Raw genomic sequence first — 18,654 nt, 5'->3', positions numbered from 1 at the left:
AACAATAGGCTGCCATGGCGAAACAACCTGGACTCCCTTTGAATGTTACTGAATGAGGAGGAAAACATGAATTAACACCCTCCTCCAAACCCTCAGACACACGAGTCTCTTCCACAGCAAAACAGCCTGTGCATCTTCCAGAAAAAAACTGGAGGATAGATGGGAAAACACCTAGTTTTAAATTGACTTACTATCCAAACTGGTATTTGAGTCCCTCTTGCATTTGTTCAGGCAGAACGTGATGGTGTGTCTCTGGATAATTTTCCACCTGCCTGTTTTGAATATCAGATGGAAGCATTTAGCTGGTGAGCTGGAATGGTGCCAAGATTTGCAGGAGCCTTTTCTCCTGAGTTCTGCTGTTTTTGTAACTACTTAGAATTATTCAAGCAGGCTCCTGGCTGGCACAGGGTAAATGCTGAGCAACGCGACACGACACAACTCTTCACATGGCAACACAATTCCATAGTTAAGTCAAGGAACAAGCTACTAGGGCTTATTTAACTGTAATTCAGAGGTTCTCAAAGGGCCAGAAGGGTACTGATGTTATATGAACCTGCGGAATGACACTAGCCCATCGGCAAAGTCAATTCAGAAACTGAGAAAATCGTTCACACCATTTTCTTGTTGGATTTCTGTGCCGTGTATCCCAGCGTGCATGAAAACCCTATTGCTGAACATCACTGAAAGCTTCTTATTCTCTTAAGCATCCTCTAATAGGGTGGAAGTTGGAGTTAACTCAGACAGGTAATGTGGCACTTTGAAGTTACTGAATCTATTAAGTGTTCAGCTGTACATATACACACACTGGATAACTGGGATACTGATGTTAGGACCCCTGCTCGGCCCACCTATTTGTCTTGTGCTGTTTGATTGGCATTAATCCTGTGGAAGGAGGTAGGGGTGCTGTCAGCTCCTCTCCCTAGTGGAAAATGAGTATGATCAGGCCCATTCTCACATGTGGTTGGTATCTCCACAGTGCAGGAATTTGTTAGCTTAAAGCTTCTCTCTAAATTGCGGGACAGCTCTTCTCTGATAAGCTGTGTCTGCCCTGCATGTGAGACCTCAGACACCAAACAAACAGTGCTGGCATCAGATAATTCTCTTTAGAATGCCATGGCCTTAGAAGTACCCTATCTTTTGAAATGCAATGTTTTCTTCATGGGTTGTTTACATCTTCCTGCAGTGACTTCATGTCATCTCTTAGTTCTTCAGTGTCTATGAAAGCTTAAACCACTGATCCTAGAAAGTATTTACAGGATTGGGTTTCTTTTTCTAGGGCTTTTGGGGAATGACTTATCTATAATTCTCCCTCCTGCTCCTGAAAAGTCTGATGGAGTGCTGATGGGCAAAACAGGGCTTGCAATCTATTAGAGGTGTAGCATTTCTGGAAAAGGCTTCACTTGGTGGTGTGCTCTGAGAATGAATGTTATGGTTGATGAGATAGCATTGGGAAATGACACAGGTGTTCTCTTGCTCAAAGTGTAAAGCCTTAGGTCTGCTGGCCTCGAGGCACGATGGAGATTTCTGCTTACTGTCTTTAAAACACAGGGTGCAAACGGCCATTGTAGAGATCATGACCATTTGCAATTTGAGGGAAGACCTGTTATTTGGGCTGGAAACCTCTAATGCTTAGGAAGCTGTGAGCAAACAAGACTGAAGCTGGCTGTGTGAAATCTGAGAGTATGTCAAGTGTAAAAGAGAAAGTACCAAAAAACTGACAGTTTTGAAACTGTTTATCTAAGTTTCTTGCATGGCCCCTCTTATCACAGCATCGCAGCACCTCCCAGATGCTAATACGTTTTATCTTCTTGCCAACACCCTCACAGGGTTCCTATCCCTATTTTACAGTTAGGAGACCCAAGTGCAGGCGCTGAGTGATATGCCCAGTGGCACTTGGGATTTCTGTGGCAGATCAAGGAATGAAGCTCAACTTTCCCATGCCCCAGGCTAATTCCTTAACCCTGTGTGATCCTCCTGGAAATGAACAGAATGGCTTAGCAAAATACAACAGTATATGGAAATAATGCTCAAATACAGTATGGGAGAGCCCATCCCGACCTCAAAAAATATAAGTTTTGGCATTTAAGCTCGTTTTTTTTGAGCGAGTCGATGCTGTGCAGCGGTGAGCTGAAGTTGGCCCTGGAATGAGTAGAGTTCAGCTGCATTGAGAAAAGTTTATTAGTGCGGGTACAACACAGTGTGCTGGCCACGCTGCGCCACTTTGGGGGCTGAAATGATCTGCTTTGCACAAGGCTGGGCATGTGGACCTTGCGGCCTGTGCAGAGCAACTGGGATTTCAAGCTCTCTCATCATCTTGGGCCAGAGCTGCATCTCCCTGGCTGCTGACAGGCCAGTGGATTCTCCAGTGTGGTTTGCCCTTGCGAAGGCCCTGTCCCAGGAAGATGTTTTGCAAAAGCTCACTTCCAGGATGGATCTGGCAGTTTCAGCCTTCGAGCTGCCAGTTGCCCATGAGTTACTCTGAGCTCTTGCTCCTATCTTACTATCCCCCTTCCATCTCTTGATCCCTGCTTTTCCCATTCCTACAGCTGCAGAATACCTTCATCATAACAAAGTGTTTTAGAATCACAAAACATTGGTGATAGGGAATTAAGTAATACAGGGAGAGACTGCATATTTAATGGATCCAGGTTATTACCTAATAAGTGCCTGTTTCATTCATTGATAATGTTTAAACTATTCAAAATTGCAGCACCTAATAAATGCTACTAAATAGTGCCATGCCCACAACTTGATTGCTATAATCCATCAGGGAATGTGTTTCAAAATGTCAGTACTTCTCAGCAGTTAGCTGGAAAACAGGTTCTTAGCATGAGTGTTGGGATAATCTGGTGTTTCTGATGCTACTGGGTGTGTTAGATGCTGATTCTGGAATGGTGACTGCACTTTCTTTCCTACTCTGTGCTGTATCTGTGTCCAAAGCCCCTTCTAGGAGCCAGAGTAATAATGTATAAACACGCAGCCAGCTCCAGGCTGAAGCCTATAGTTTTGGTTAGAAGGATAAGTGAGGTTGCAGGATGAAAGGAAGGTGAAGACAAGCACAGGAGGCAGCAATCTCCATTGGCTGCCTGCCTACTCCTCTCTACTGTTCATGGTGGTTTCACTGAACAGGCGAACTGGTGTGCTGTCAACCGGGAATGCTGTCAGCTCCTCAAAACCTTCATTTCTGAGGGCTTGCTCTCCTATGCACACTCAGCAAGTCTCCAGCATGAGCAAAAAAATCTTTCATTGTCACTGTATGGCAGGCAATGCATCACAAAGTCCTCATTTAAGAAGATCCTAGATGAGTGTCTCATTTGCATGTCTAACAAAGCCTTGGGTAATCACCAAGAGGACGCTGGACTCAGTTAAAAGACTTGGACGATAGCACTAGTTATTTGGAAAGAGGCATCTGTGTAGGGTGATTCCTTGATCTGCCTCAGATTTGAGGTTGTGTGCTCGTCTTGCAAAAGGATGTTGCCGCAGCTTCACAATGTATCTGGAAATTCCAGATTTTTGTGGAAGGCATGGGATCGGGAGCTGGGAGGTCCGGGACACCCTACAGCTTGTTTTCTCAAGCACTCTTCTGTAGCTAAAAAACAATATCAGGAGTGCAAGGTCTTCTCCAGGCAGCAGCAGAGGAGAGGAATAACCGGTGGCGGCTCGCACAGGGGAGCTCATCAAGGAAGATCCTGAGTCCAGATCTGGCTAGTTGCAGCAACTGTGTTATGACATTATGCAAAGTCCTTTGAAGACTTCCTCTTGGCAGAGCCTGCCACATCCTCACAGAGGTAAAGCAGGGAACAGTCTAAATCTTGTCAGGGATCGTAAAGCAGTCATAACACTGGCTGCAAAATGATCCCCTTTCTAGAAGAAGAAAGTGAGGTTGTTGCAGGCCTGGTAGAGTGGGAGATGAAACTCTTAGCTACATGATGAGTGGTGCAGCAGGGCACTTGAACAGGCTAGCCCTGGCCTTGAGATGCAAATGAAAATAAGCAAGGAAGATGGGTTAAGATGTCCAGAGAATGGGGATATGAGCAGAGTGCAGTCCTTACACAGAAAGATGCCTTTTTCTGAAGTTCCACAAAGCATATTTCCACCTGAAGCACAATAATCTCTATTTCCCCACAGCTCTGTTTTTTTTTTAATCTCATGAGTCACAGGGATGGTTTTGCTTATATCTGCTGTTGTGTATCACTGGTAACTCATGAGGTTATCGTAAAATGACTACCCACATCTGGGTCTGATCATGCTCCGACTGTGGACATGACAGTGGCGTTGCCAGGAAACTCTCTGGGCTTAATTTCCTGCCATTCCCCCTCATTTGGGAGTGTCACATCCTCCAGGATGATCAGTGGACCCCGGCACAGAGGTCCTTAGCTTCACAGAGACATCTTTCACACTTCAGACCATCTACTTCCCCATCATATGCTTCTCACGCTTACCTTTCCTGATAAAATATGTCCAAAATTTCTCTGTCAATGTTTGTTCCCTCTCTGACTATTAAACTCTGAGGAAAGTTGATGGAAAAAATCTTATGGGTGTCTGAAAATATTGCATCAACCCCCCTTTTTAATTTTGATTTACATTTCTTCAGAATGGGTAGCATTCCTTAGAAACAGCAACATGCCTTCTTCATCATCCCCGCCCTTTTAAAATAAAATGGAAAGAGTGAAATGTTTTGGGCAACTCTTCATTTGTAAACACTATGGCTTGTGTTTTCTTTCTGCTATCCACTAAAATATTAACATTTTCTGCAGCAGGACCTCCCTCTGCAAGTTTTCTAGAAAATGTCATGTTGTGCTGGGAGTGAGTATGTCCATGTCTTGCTGTTTGTGCTGAGCCGTTCCTCTCCTTGCAGATTACAAAGCTTTCCATGGAGCAGAGAGATGATGACTGTTCTGGGAATCCCTCCTTGTCTCAGAAAAACTCCTGTTCTCTCATCACCCCACAGGGAGATTTCAGAGGTATTATTGTGACTCGAGCTATGCCCTCCTGGCACTGGGAATCCTCTATTTTCATTATGGGTGAAAATGACCATTTCTAGGGGGAATGATTTGAAGCAGGCATTGAATCCTCCTCCTTCCTGAACCAGCTTTCATAAATAGCAGGGTACAAACACAAATTGCTTAGTGCTTGCTGAAAGACAATCAAACAAACGTGTTTAAAAAGCCAAGCCTCCACCATGGGTTTCGGTTGTGCTGTAGGTCCTGGTGGGCCCATTGTGTGGGATTGTGAGTTCAGCCGAGAGAGACCGTTGTTTCATTACGAGGTAGTTTGCCTGGGAGACACTTCAAAATCATTAAAACTGACAATTTACCCTGCTGATTGTGCTAGCTGAGCTGCCGGCGCCTGTGTGCTTAGTGTCGCTGCACCAAGTGAAAGGCAGCGGTACCGCACGGCACAGGTACCTTTCCCTCTCCTGCACTCCCCAAGCAGGAGAGGATTTCATTTTTTCAGATGTAGTCCATGTTTTCTTTCTTCCTAAAGCGCGTAGCTTAGAGGGAAGTTTCCATAGCCCTGGTAGTTCAGGACCATTGTAATTACTGTCGTCCAATTGTGTAAAATTATGTTCTTTTAGTAATCAAACCTTAGACTGCTTTTTGCTACTGTTGCCTGAGAATAATCATAGGTCGGTATTCAAATGGTATGAATTTGGTTCTGGGTTGGTGCCTCATCCCGAGCTATTGCTGATTCTGTGGATTTGCTGCATTCGCACCACAGGGGTGTAATAGACGGCTCTTTGTGGCAGGCTGGCAGCGCTCTGCTGTGCCAGGTGCTCTGTTTCTAACTAGAGTGAGGGTTTTTATTTTTTTAGAAGAACGACTAAATTAGCTCATAACCTGTAATCGGTATTAATTCCTTTGAATGTTCTTGAGTGAGTTATAGCTGATTACTGTTGCCTGACCCTAGTTAAGTCCATTTCTAGAAAACACTTTGTGTGTACAGCTGAAAGGAATGCAGCTTTCCCCTAATTACATACTGGTAATGCAAGCAGAGACATTTCTAGTTCTGCTTCTGAAAGTATTTCCTTTGAGTGCTGATGAGCCAGTGATAGCAGTAACCTCTGAAACCATTTTGAAAAGGAGAGACAAGGCAGGAACTAATACAGTTTCATCACTTGAAGCCTTGCAGAGATTGCAGCAGCAACTGAACCATCAGTAAATCAAGTCGCTGGGGATCATATCTTTAAACTGCTCTGTTTTTTAATAAGACTAAATTGATTCCGGTCTTTGCCAGCCTTTTCAAAGACAGTGCTGTATGGTGGTCAGTAGCTCAGCCATCTCTATGTTGGGAAACAAAGAACTGAAGATTCATGAGTTTAAACTGAAGAACTCCCTGAATATTTTTATGTGCAGTATACTGCCTTAGATGTATACAAAAATTACCCCAGCATAAGCAAGTCACATTTCCTAATCCTCTATGCCTATCCAATTTTTCTACAGCCTTTGTTCTCAACAATTTAATTTTATTTAGACCTCCTGTCAGGAGTGTTGAAGGCATTTCTTACTGTAGGTGCTGCAAACACAATGAATTTCTTACAGAAGTGAGTTCAATCGTCAATACCATTTATTACAGTATTAGTTAAGGAGCTGTGAATAAATCAAAAGGATTAACATTATCTCTGCAATATATGCAGCAACAGGCCTACAATGCAGTTGGTGGTGAATATATTATTATACAGTAACCCCCCTGGTTTAGCCGATCAAAGAGGTTAGGAGATGATTACTTGATTGTGGTTTCGGAGCACTTGTGTATGGCAGAAATTTCTAATAGGAGGTGATGCTTCATTGTAGCAGAAAAGGTTACAGTGGAAATGATTCAGTTTAATTAGAGCTGGAGGACTCGGAAAAAGGAAGGCAGCTAACCTTGGAACAGTAATTCAAGGACAAGTTGGATTTTCCATCTTCTAAGTCTTTATGTTGAGTTTGCGGATTTCCCTGAGGATGGATCATAGCTCAGTCAGGAGTTACGGGCTTGAGGCAGAAACCGTGTTACATGTGTGCAGAAGGTCAGGCGAGACAGTTGTTAAGGTCTCCCTGGGCCCTTGAAGTCTGTGGATTCCAGTGAGAATTATTGCAGATTCACCATAGCTGGGCTTGAACTTTGTGCAAACATTGATTGCCAAATATTGCATGTCTAAGATACCTTATACATGAAAAAGGGAGGTAGTAGTGCTGCCCTACAGATCACTTATAACGTGACGTATGATGCTGAAGTCTTATTCTTTAGCCTATATCAGGTTATAACATGTCTTTGGGGTTAAACCATGGTGGGACTCACAAGATCCTAGTTCTGTCACAGGCTTGCTATTTGATCTAGGCTAAGCTTTTCACCTTTGCGTCATGTGGGTATTTATTTCCCCAGTAACCAACATGAAGCACTCGCATCTCGCAACAGATAACTAACTGGGTATAGACCACAGCTCAAACCATTGCCAACTTTTACATCTCCAGAGGTTCTGCAAGGCAGCAAAAGTTCCCAGAAATGTATTTTCAGTCCTTCTGATTTTGAGCAGCACAGAAGATGGGCAATTTTTATTGAATCTGTCTTTAATTTGCATAATCCCTACAGAACAATTCAGTGATATTTCAGTCCCTAAAAGAGTGACATGAATGGCACACAAAATGTGCTTATTTCTTTAAACAGACATTTAAAAACACCCTGTTGTACGGACTGTGTCCAAAAACCACAGGATTTAAAAATAACTTCCAGTTAATGAGCGCGGATTGGCAGTAGCAGTGCTATAGGTTAGATTTTGTCCATGTGTGTCTCTGTGTGTGTGTGCCCTCTCAATAATCAGCCCTGGCTTTCTGTGACGGCAGCAGAGATGTGGTGCCCTCAGTCCTACGTCGTTTTTCTCTATGTCTTGTAAACCCAAAAGTCTCTGGAGACATCTTTGAAAGCTGCCTCAATAATGGCCTTGAAAACCTGCACCCTGGCGACGTCCCCCACGCAGGGGCTCTGCTGTGCCAAAAACACATTGCATCCATGGAGAAGACTCTTCTCTCGCTAACTGGGTCCTGCTGTGTGTGGAAATATGAAAGATGCCCTCGAAAATCAACCTTTCGGGTTACGGTACAGATGGAGCAAGGCTGAAAATTAATTTCAGCTTTCAAGTGACTTTATACTGTCTCTTTGATTGACTTGCTGGTTTTAATACTGTAAATTGGGGTATTGCGTGTAATGCATTCATGCCGTCCTTGTCTGGAATGAAGCAGGAACATAATTTATGGGGATATTCTCATCTCAGCCTTTGAGGAATTAGCTTCAATTAACTCTGTTGGAATTGCATGTATTGGGTGTCAGAAAGCCACCAAGTTTTCTTTAGAAATGCCGGCTGCTGTATGCGCTTCATTCTTTGGCTGTCTGAGGGGCTTTAGCAATGGCTAAGGATTCAAAGCTTGGGAAATGCAGATCTGGGTGACCAAGTTTCACAGGGTTAATGCTGCACACAGAGGATGGACAGGACTGTAGCTGAATGCTTTGCAGGTTGTTATAATTTATAGCCCTTCAGCATGGGTGAGAGAAGGTTTGGAGAGGGTGCGGTAGCTTGTGAACCCAGAGCACTGAAGGAGCAAATATGCCAGAAGACACAGGCTGTAAAATCAGATCTTTCCGGATAAATCTTTCTGACATCCATGACATTTAGAAAGGACATCAATTTCAGGCGGAATGCCGCCAGTCCTTCTGGACCCGTGAACTTTATACTGCAGTCTGTGTATCTGTGCTGCTGCCCAATCTGAGGCCAGCCCTTGAGAAAGTGGAGTGATAAGTCCCAGCTGGGACTGCTGGAGCGGAGTCCCAGCCGTTTGTGGTGCTCGGGTGCTGTGGCAGAGTCTGTCATGGTGTTGTGTCACTCTTGGGTCCTGCTCAGTCTTGGGAGGCTTTGCCACCACGTGGTGGGCAACCTGGAGGGAGCTGGCTAAGCCAGACTTTTTTAGGACTGAGAAAAAAAACCAACTTTGGAGAATGAAGCCTTCTGGAAGAAGCACACCTGGCCTCCTTTCTGTTTGCAAGATGAGAGCATGCCAGGGAGCATTTCGTCTCGTCAGGTGCTGCAGGCTCAGATGGAAGAAGCTCACTGTCGGACTAAACCGGAGAACCAGCGTCTCTCGCCTGTGCGATGCCGCTTGTCAGCCTTGCCACTACAGAAAGGACGCGTGGCCTGCCAGACTTCATCAGGCAACTGTATCAAAATACAGCACAGGAGAGCTGTGAGGTTTAAACAGCCTGAGCAGTGCTCCCTGTGCCTCGGCTTGCTAGTGATGACTCCGTAATTCCCCTATCGCGCACCGTTTTAAATCTGAGAAGAGTGGAGGGTGCTAAATTTTACTCTTAGCACACATTCTTCAGCACTCTGTTAATTTCTGTGCTAGTGGAGATGGAATCAGGCAAAGAAGTCTGGAGCTTCTTGAAAGCCAGAAATCCCCCCTCTGCCCCCACACCCCTGATTATCATTTCACTATCTAGCAGCCGCTCTCCAGATCAGACACTGAAGTCATTTTGTGGCGGGTGCTGGCAAACTGTTTCCCAGTGATGCACTTATATCTAAACGGCTAATTCTCTATCCACAGCTTATCCCAAAGATTAAAAAACCAACTAAGCTAGATCTGAGCAAATCCAAACCGGGAATCCTAATCAGTTCTGCCTCCAAATGTGCATTAGTATGGCACAAGGGAGAGCATGGCTTTCTGCCAACAGATACAACAATCACAGCTCACTTGGATGGGGAATTTTTCTGCTGCTGTGTATTGACACAAAGGAGCACTTAGCTTGATAATGCCTCCTGGCTGCTGCCACGATCCGAATATTAAGAACAAATTAAGGTGTAAGATTAAACTCTGGAAGTTGTTACCTATTCACTGTGAGGCAGCAGTTTCTTCTTTAGCTTTTTCACACCAAAATATTGGCTGTCAACACTTGGGAGTTTAAAAATAAAATCAAGCTCCTACCTTACTTAGGAAACAATTAGTATTTCAAGTCTCCCGTAATGGAATTTTAATCTGCAATTAAATCTGTCATGGGCTGTAATATGACTGACTGCAATCCCCATGAACTCTAGCTTGTCAGGGTGGTTTACTCGCCCAGGCAGTTCAAAGCAGCATGGATACAGCAACTCGCATAAATAGAAAGCCAGCTCAAAGTTTGTCATGGCCACAAAAATCCCGAGACTGGAGAGGCTGATGCTGCTGTCAGTCATGAGTATTGCTATGCGCTGGGTCTCTGCTGCCCAGGCTGGGCAGTGTCTGCGATGGCCAACGTTGCAACCGGGGTGTCCAGTGTTGTGCATCATGACCATGGTCACACCACTGATGAAACATAAAAGTCTCTGCTGTCCTGGGGAACACAGCAACAATTGCCCCAGGACCCCAAAGAGCAAGCTGTGTCGAGACCGAGTTAGAAGTGAGTAAACTGTTTGCCTACACACACCCTTAACATCAGTATTGAAAGCCATCATTGCAGGGGGATGTGGCTGGGATGAAAGAGGTGTCTCCTGGGTTGCAGATGGTACTGGTGGTAAATCTGGCTGAACATGGAGCGTTCATAAATGATCTCAGTGCTAAAGCCAGAGTAGTCAAACTGGCAGTCACTGTGGAACTGGGGGGAACGTAGTGAAATGAGCAACAGAGGAGATCAAGTCTTGCTTTGGAAATATTTAAGCTAAATAACATGGCTAAAAATAACCTCTTTAGTGAGATAGGGAAGTTGGAAAAAGCATGGAGGAATTTTGGTGGAAGATCCTATGAAGGATGAATTCTAGGAGATGGCAGCAAAACTGCTGGGTGGTGAGCTAGGCTCTATATGCAGATGCTTTGTGCTGAGGAGAACATGAGCTGCAAGTCCTTCTTCGCTGAGCTCATCTGATCCCACCCAGAGGTCCATGTCCCCTTCTTGGCACCCGCCCACGGAGACGTGGTGACAAGTGGCAGGAATTCAGAGGATAGAACCAGCAAAGTGCTGGAGCTAGAGAGGCTGATTTATGTGGTGATGCTGACAGCGAGCTATGTGCATAGCTTAGCTAAGCACCGGTCTCGACATCGGATGAAGAATAGGAGAAAGATTAGGCAAGAGCCTGCAGTCATTTGAAAGCCTGAAGTGCTGGTGAGGAAGAAGGGATATTTTAGGTGGTGAGAGAGACAATGAAGAAAACAATGGTGTGGTAAAAAAAAAGTGTGATGAGGACATCTATTAAGCCATTAAATAACTTTCAAAAGGGAACGACTGAGGTCCCATAGTGTGAAATCTGGTTACTACAGTACAAGTGTACTCTCAGGAATTGTCCCATGATAAGGATGGAAAGAAATGAAGAAGTTTCCTCCCCTGCCGTGAAGGAGTGCCTTGCACCCTATTGTCCTACCCAGCAGTACCAGAGGATTGCTTGCTCTTGGCAGCTCTCTGAACATCAAGTGAAAATTCTTCCTTCCAAAAATACTGAAGTGACTTGGAAAGAGATCTCCTCTAGATGAGCGCCATATCAATAATGCTTCAGTTATGTGTGTCCTGGCTACCTGGAGCCCTCATGACTTTAGCCTCCCCAGGGCCACAACGTCTAGATGAAAGGAACTTTCTGCCTAAATTCCTTTTGGAAACTTGACCATTTTGCTCAATAATGGGCAAGAGTCGCTATGAATGCTACCAGCCACGCAGTAGCTCAGCATTTCTCTCAGCAATACAGATTTGCTGAGGCTACTGGGAATGACAAGATGGATTGGGAAATGCAGGAAATGTATTAGTGTGTGGCTAGGCAGCAGTTTAGCAAATCTTGCCAAAATCTCTCTGGCTGACTGGACTTTTCCTCTGTATTTTCTGTCCTTTCATCTTTATTAACCTTTTGTAACTCTGTCTGATTACAGCAGCATTCCCACCATTTCCTACAAAAATGTCACTCTAATAGCTTTGTTATGGGCAGCCAATACCTACCTTGGCCATTGCACGGTTGTTAACATCTAAGAGAGTGATTGAGATGGGATAGAGCTGTCCTTGAGCAATTCCGACTGTCCCATGCTGACTGGGGAGCGGGAGCACGTTAACAGCAATCACCATACGAAATGTGCCTCAGTGGGTCTCCCAGATCGCTGATAACATTGTGAGAAATCCGACAGCTTCTGGAACTCATCGAGCCGCTGCATAAGTTGCCAGCTTTGCTCTTTTGCAACTAATTTTTGAGGCCAAGTTTAAACCCAAAACAACAACAACAACGAAAAAGCCCTAAAAAAATGTTCCTGTTTAAAAAGATGCTTGTCAGCTGCTGCAGTCTTGTGAGCCTGGGTGTGGCGTTTTTGGGTATAACTCAGAATGTTCCATTGTCTAGCAGCTACCTAGGGCATTAAAGTGTCACAGATCACATCTTTTTCGTCACATGTGCACAAACCTGGAAGATTAATTATGCTCCCTTTATGTAAAATGCAGTATACCAAGTGACTAGGGAAGAAATGAATCAAAAATATGAATTTAAGTACCTAAAAGCAACACAGCCATAGCTTGACTTGAAAGAAAGCAGCTGACAAGAAAAACAATAAGGCAAAAATGTGGAGCAGCGTCTCAGAGGCTGGGGGAAAGAAGAGGACTCAAGATGCTCCCAGAAGAGTGTTTAGACTGACCCGAGGCCCTGACACCTTCAATGGGATTTCATCAGCTCTTGGCTGAGTGAAACTCAAGTGGAGTTTCTCTAAAGGATAGGCAGGCTAAACTTTTTTGCAGTAGATGGTATTTTCCCTTTCAGTTAGGATTGAAAAAATTCTCGCATGTTGGTGGTGGCAGCTTTACAGCTATGGCTCAATGAGTCTTTGCTGCTGTTAAAGGGAAAAGAGGGTATCGGTGTGCTATGTCCAGGAACTTATGCAGCCTATTTTGTCTTCTGCTATTCCTGCTACACAATCTCTTGCATGCTTTTGTTCTTCCCTTGCATTTTAAGGGCTCTGTGAGAGGAGACACAGTGAGGGATGGGAGCATGAGCCCTCCCGTCAGGGGCTCCCACGCACGGTGTCGGTGTGCCAGTGTAAACCACTGGTGGGGCACATTTGTGCGGTGGGTGCAGCAGCAGTGGAGTGGCCGCGTGCTCCCGTCTGCAGCTGTGGTGGTGACCTCCGGCAGAAGGGCTGCAGCTATGTGGGTGGAAAACGTGCTTTGCTTCATGGAGGTGAGTCATGTTGCAAGGTGCTGTCGTATGCAGAGGCCGTGCTTCACGTTGGAGGGGGAGTATTGAGTAAGGACCACAACAAATGATGAATCAAAGCCACGTTCAGACCAGTTATATCTTCAGGATGATTCTGGAGCATGTGGTTTTGGTCCAGTATATGCTCAGTCTGTTTTTATAACTATGTCTCTCTTTCTGACCTCCTGCAAGGAAAATCTTTGAAAGAGCATTAAAAATGGAAAAATGTTGCAAAACACAGTCTTGCAAATGTGTGCAAGCCTGGAGGTGTGAATGGGATGCTGGGGCTGTTAGCAGCAGACAAGTCACGCTGCAAAATGTCGCTGGGGTCTCATAGTGCCTGTCCCTGGTGCCCCTGCTGAGACCTGCCCTATTTTCTTGCTACCACCAGTTCACCATCAAATAAACCATATCATCCGCTCCGTCCAGCACTGTCACCGGCTCTGCTTTGTGCGCTATGGCCAACCACTGACTCTTTGTTTTTTTTCCTGAACAAACTGCCACTGTTTGTCTAGAAAAGAGACGCAGACGTAGCAGGGCCCGAGTGGGAGACATAACTATCTCCAGATGTGCGCTGCGAGTGGGATGGGAATGAACTGTTCCCTGTGTCTGCCAGGTACGGGAAAGTGCCTGGGTTTAAACTGCGGTGAGGGATATCTAAGTCCAGGCAAAGCTTCGAAGAGTGAAAAGGAGAGAGTTGCAGGAATCAGTTGCCCAGGAAGACTGGAATTGCAGCCAATGAATATTTTTAGCACTGGGTTGGGCAATAAGCTGTAATTTGACCCTGCCTTGGGGGATAACTAGGAGACCACTTGAGGTCCCTTACGGCCCCATTTGCTGTTTTGTATTTATTTAGTTGTGTTTATGTAGCATTTAAAGACTCTTTTTTTTGGCTGGTGGGTATCTGTTTCTGTGCACACACATAAAAGCAAGGGGCAGGGACTTCGCAGTGTGGCTGGACATAGAGAACTTATCAGTAACTATACGCAGATAAGGGAGTTATAAAGCGCTCATTTTAGAGAAGAAAAAGGTTTTAAAGCATTTCCATGAAAAGCAGCGAGTGGGGAGAAGGACTGGTAGAAGTCCCACACCTCTCTCCCCTCTCCCATCCTCCTTTTCCCAGGGCTTATCTCACCCTGACATAACTCACTGATGAACTCGCAAGAACTGATATAACTCACAAGGATGAGAGAACACCAACCCAAGAAGGGCCCAGGCACTCGTCCCGACTTAATGAGCTGAGGTGGCTTGGGGAAGAGTCTGGTAAGCATCAAACCCAGAAAAAGGGGGAGTGGCGTGGCCAACTGGAAACTTGGGGAGATGTGGGAGGCTCCCTACGGCTTTCCTTGGCAAAACTCAGCAGAAAAAATGACTTGTCCAAGACCACAGAAACCTGTGATGTGATAGAGCTTTTACCTATTCATTTTCCTCGCTGAGGTGCATTTTAGGAGGAAGTAATGTCAGAAAAGAACATTGTCTGTTGTCTTTGGCTATTTCTACACCAGAAGGCCTATTGCAGTTATGCTGTGCAGTTATTTGGACAGTTTGTGCGAGCAGCCTGGGCAGGCCGGGCTCCTCTGGGAGGCTGCACAGCTCATCCCAGCAGTGCCTGCTGCCAGCTCTGCGCAGAGGTGCTGGCAAAGCTCTTGCAAAGCACTTTGGGATGGAAATCACAATCTGTAATTGTAACACATCAGCCTTCTTAAACACAGAGAAAAAAAAAAAAGAAAAGAGAAGAAAGAAATATTTTACTTCCTCCTGGGAGGACCTCTTGTCTGATTCCTGATGGTCGTTTTAGTGTCTGTGCTATTTTTGTAGCTGGAAGTGCAGTCTACAAACGAGCAAGCAATGCTGAGAACCTCTGAGAAATTCATTACGAAAGTAGGAGGCCAAAAGTTGACCAGAGACATGGAAAGCAAAGAACCACGTGCTTTGCAGCCTCCAAATTCCCCTCTCTGAAGTCCTACCAGTCATATGGCTCCTGAGCTCAGAGGCAGCTCGGCTGGAGCAAGCAGCCTTGACACAGAGATCTGCTAGGCAGGATAAAGTTACTTGAGCATCTTTGCCCATCACTGTCTAAGATGTCACATTTGGAGTCCACTATCAATTTCTAGGACTTGGGATCCTTATGACCACCGACCTGTCGATCAGAATTAACTCCTGACCTTTTGGGAAGTGACAGTGTTGAGCTGCAGAGTTCAACTTTTCACCACTTTGCTGCTCCTGCTTCCCAGGTTGGCCACATGTCTGCAGCTGCTCACTGCTCCTCTGAAATGTCAGAGGGAAATAACTTAGAGAAATGGGACCCTCTCTGCTTCTTTTCCGAAATGGTGAGGGATGGTACAATAAATGTGGGACACCATGCTGTTTCACTCCTGCTCACTCAGAAAAAAGGGGAAGAGCTGCCAATTTGTTTTTTCACACAGCATCTGAGAATCCTGTGTTTGAAAATCTTGCAGAAGGTGGTTTTCTTCTTTTTTTCTTTCTCTATTTTTTATTTTTTTTGTAAGGCACTATCCAAAGCAATGATCTCTTGATGTATGGGCACCTGCTGACAGGTGCCCATCTGGTCCCCTCTAAGGCCGTCTTTCGTGTCTCTTCTCCTCTAGTGTGTGAGATAGGGTGAAGCAGTGTGAGGTTGGTGTGTGTGTGTTCGTGGCACAGCAGAGCAACTCTGGCAGGTGTCTGCAGCCCAATGGGACGCAGGGTGCAGGATTGTTATCTCTCCACAGATGGCTGTCATGCAACCGAATCTGCTCATCCTTGCTGGTGTTGGAAATGTTGCTGTCTGCATCGCCTGTGCGCGCAGGGAAAGGGTGAGGAAAAATGACCCTGCTGCAAAGGCAAGCACACGTTCATCATGCATGTGGGTGCTGCGTCGCTGTCTTTGCTGGGAACGGGAGATCAGTGTGCTGCCAGCAGGGAAGAGGTTAAGCTTTGATAGCGTTTCTATTAAGCCAGGAAAAGTTTGACCTCTGCCTGTTCTTGATTTCTAACTGAATTCATGAGATTATGACAAAAACTGTGTAGGTACGTTCCCAGTATTTATTTTCAAGGTGGCTTGGGGCCATCTCCCTCGACCTTCAGTGGTTTTCGCAGAAGCTGGAGTGCTGTGCTGTTGGCGCAGGAGCCACAGTGCAGCCTGAAAGCCCCTGGCTCCTGCACCCTGGTTTCCTCCCGCCGGCTTCGCAGCCTCCTCGCTGCGCTGCCAATGGCAGGGTGGGGTTTGCCGTAATTCTGGCAGTGTGGAAGCTTGGGCAGGACACAAATCTTGCTGCATCTTGCTCTCCTGCTGAAAGTGATTTACGGCATTTTGGGGGTCATGGAGAAGCCAAAGGGTGCGCATGCACTTTCCCTCCCTCTTTCTCTCTGTGTATATATAAATGTATTTGAATGTTGCTGCTGGCTTCTGAATGTATTAATATTTGTTTAGCCCTGGATTCATCCCACCCTAAGTTTGCCTGAGGTGCCTGACTCTGGAGCATAGACATCCTTAGGCTCCCTCTGTTGTCAGTGGAGTGAAGCACCTGCAGAAGGTGACACAGCTCTCAGGTGAGTGGTTTTGTTAATTTGCTTCTGGCTTATTCCACGCCAGCAAAGCACATGTAGGGAGCTGGGAAGGGTCTGGACCCACACGTCCTGCATGGCCAGGAGCCTTGGCCAAGCCCTGCTGCGCCAGGTGCTGCACAGACACAGGGCAGGAAGGTGGCCCTGGCCCAAGGGAGCTTGTGATCTGGTGGTGCATCTACCCAGACAGGCACAAAACCAAGAGCATCAGGTCAGGCTAGGGTAGAAGCAGAGGAACTCAGGCTTGTCTGGACCAGCTGGAGAAGACTGAGGTCCTGAAACCACCTGCCCCATGATCCCAAGCCCTGTAATACTCTCTTGTCCGTTGCTTCACAGCAAAGGAAAGTTGCAAGACAGGCCTTCACAGAAGGCTCTGGGGTGACACCTCTGCAGTGGGAAGCTGTCAGTCCAAGTCCAATGACTGGTAGTGGGACCCTCTTGAAGCCACTCAGGGAGGGGAGCTGGCATCTCCAGAGTGTGGAGAAATAAAACAGCAAGGAGAGATCAGAGATAGGGCAGGGCGCACCTTGAGATGAAAGACGTGTGGTTTGTGTTTGAGTCACTACACCTAGTGACGTTCCGCGGAGAGAAGGATTTATTTCTTCATTAACTTGGTGCCTGAACAAGTTTATCTTGAAGCACTGAACAAGTGTCATTAATGTTTCCTTTCAGCAAACAAGGCTCTTTGATAATGCCTACCGTCTTTTGACCTTTATTTTAATTTTGAATGCTACTAATTAACACCGATCATTCATTCAAACACTAAACTGGTTGTTCCTGCTAAATGCAAAGCAAATGCTTTGTGGTCAGGAGCAAAATGGGGGCAGGGTTCTGTAGGTAAACTCGGAGGTTGTGGAACACCCTACGCAAGCCAGGGACTGTTGTGTTCAAACAGGGGAATTTCCTCTCTGGTCCTTTGGGAGTAGCTGGGAATAACACGTCCCACAGGAAAGGAGAGGTAGCTTTCAGCAGACGGCCTGTGGAGGCAGTGCCAGGGCTCAGGACCATCTAAAAACTTTTAAGTTTTCTTCTGAAGTGTCTGGTTTTCAGGTCCCTTCCAGTGCTTGTGGTGGCTGCTGAAGAGCACAGTTTTGCTCTGTTACCAACCCTCTCCCCGTCGTTGCTTGGAGAGTTGACCAAGGATGCACTGCCTATTGTCAAGGGGAATAATCCTCCAAGCTCAGAGGAAGGTTCATCTGCCCTGTGCCTCGATCTCAGCCTGCTCTCCATAGCAGACCTGCCCACCAACCCCACTAAAAATCCTCAGGCCTGTGCTTGGATGCTGCCTTCGCTCAAGATGTCCGAAATACAGGCAGAGAGGGGTGCTCAGTTGGTGCCCAAGGATCTCTGTGGCCAGAAGAGCTGGGCTAGGTTTTGTGGAGGAGGAAGAAGGGGAGAGAGGAGAGACCAGGGGCCAGGGTTTCCTTTCTCTGCGCAAGTCCTACTCTGGTATTTTATGTAGTGGTCAATGGCTTAATGTCCAGATGGAGATTGGTGACAAGTGGTCTCCCTTAGGGGTTTGTATTGGGACCCATGGTGTTCAATATCTTCTTCAGTGAAACAGACAGTGAGATTGAGTGCACCCTCAGCAAGTTTGCTCATGACACCAAGCTGAGTGGTGCAGTTGACATGCCTGAGGGATGGGATGCCATCCAGAGGGACCTGGACAAGCTTGAGAAGTGGGTTTGTGTGAACCTCATGAGGTTCAACGAGGCCAAATGCAGGGTCCTGCACCTGGACTGGGGCAACCCCCAGCATCAGTAAAGGCTGTGGGATGAAGGGATGGAGAGCAAGCCCTGCCGTGAAGGACCTGGGGGTACTGGTGGATGAAAAGCTGAACATAAGCCAACAACATGCGCTTGTGAAACCAGAAGGCCAACCATATGCAACCCAGAGGCTGCACCAAAAGAAGTGTGGCCAGCAGGTTGAGG

At 46.2% G+C, this 18,654-nt stretch overlaps 1 long non-coding RNA gene across 6 annotated transcripts in view; it reads left to right on the top strand.

Moving 5' to 3' along the window:
• Nucleotides 1-4,858: 4,858 nt before the first annotated feature.
• Nucleotides 4,859-18,654, top strand: part of LOC128909681 (uncharacterized) — a 104,756-nt gene continuing 90,960 nt past the window's right edge. For all 6 annotated transcript variants that reach the window (XR_008466456.1, XR_008466457.1, XR_008466459.1 and 3 more), the window contains exon 1: nt 4,859-4,964. This is a non-coding gene — a long non-coding RNA (uncharacterized LOC128909681). The remainder of the gene's footprint in view (nt 4,965-18,654) is intronic.

The sequence above is a fragment of the Rissa tridactyla genome, chromosome 4 (genome assembly GCF_028500815.1).
Source record: "Rissa tridactyla isolate bRisTri1 chromosome 4, bRisTri1.patW.cur.20221130, whole genome shotgun sequence".
NCBI classification, from domain to species: Eukaryota; Metazoa; Chordata; class Aves; order Charadriiformes; family Laridae; genus Rissa; species Rissa tridactyla.
This window is presented reverse-complemented; position numbering and strand designations above follow the sequence as displayed.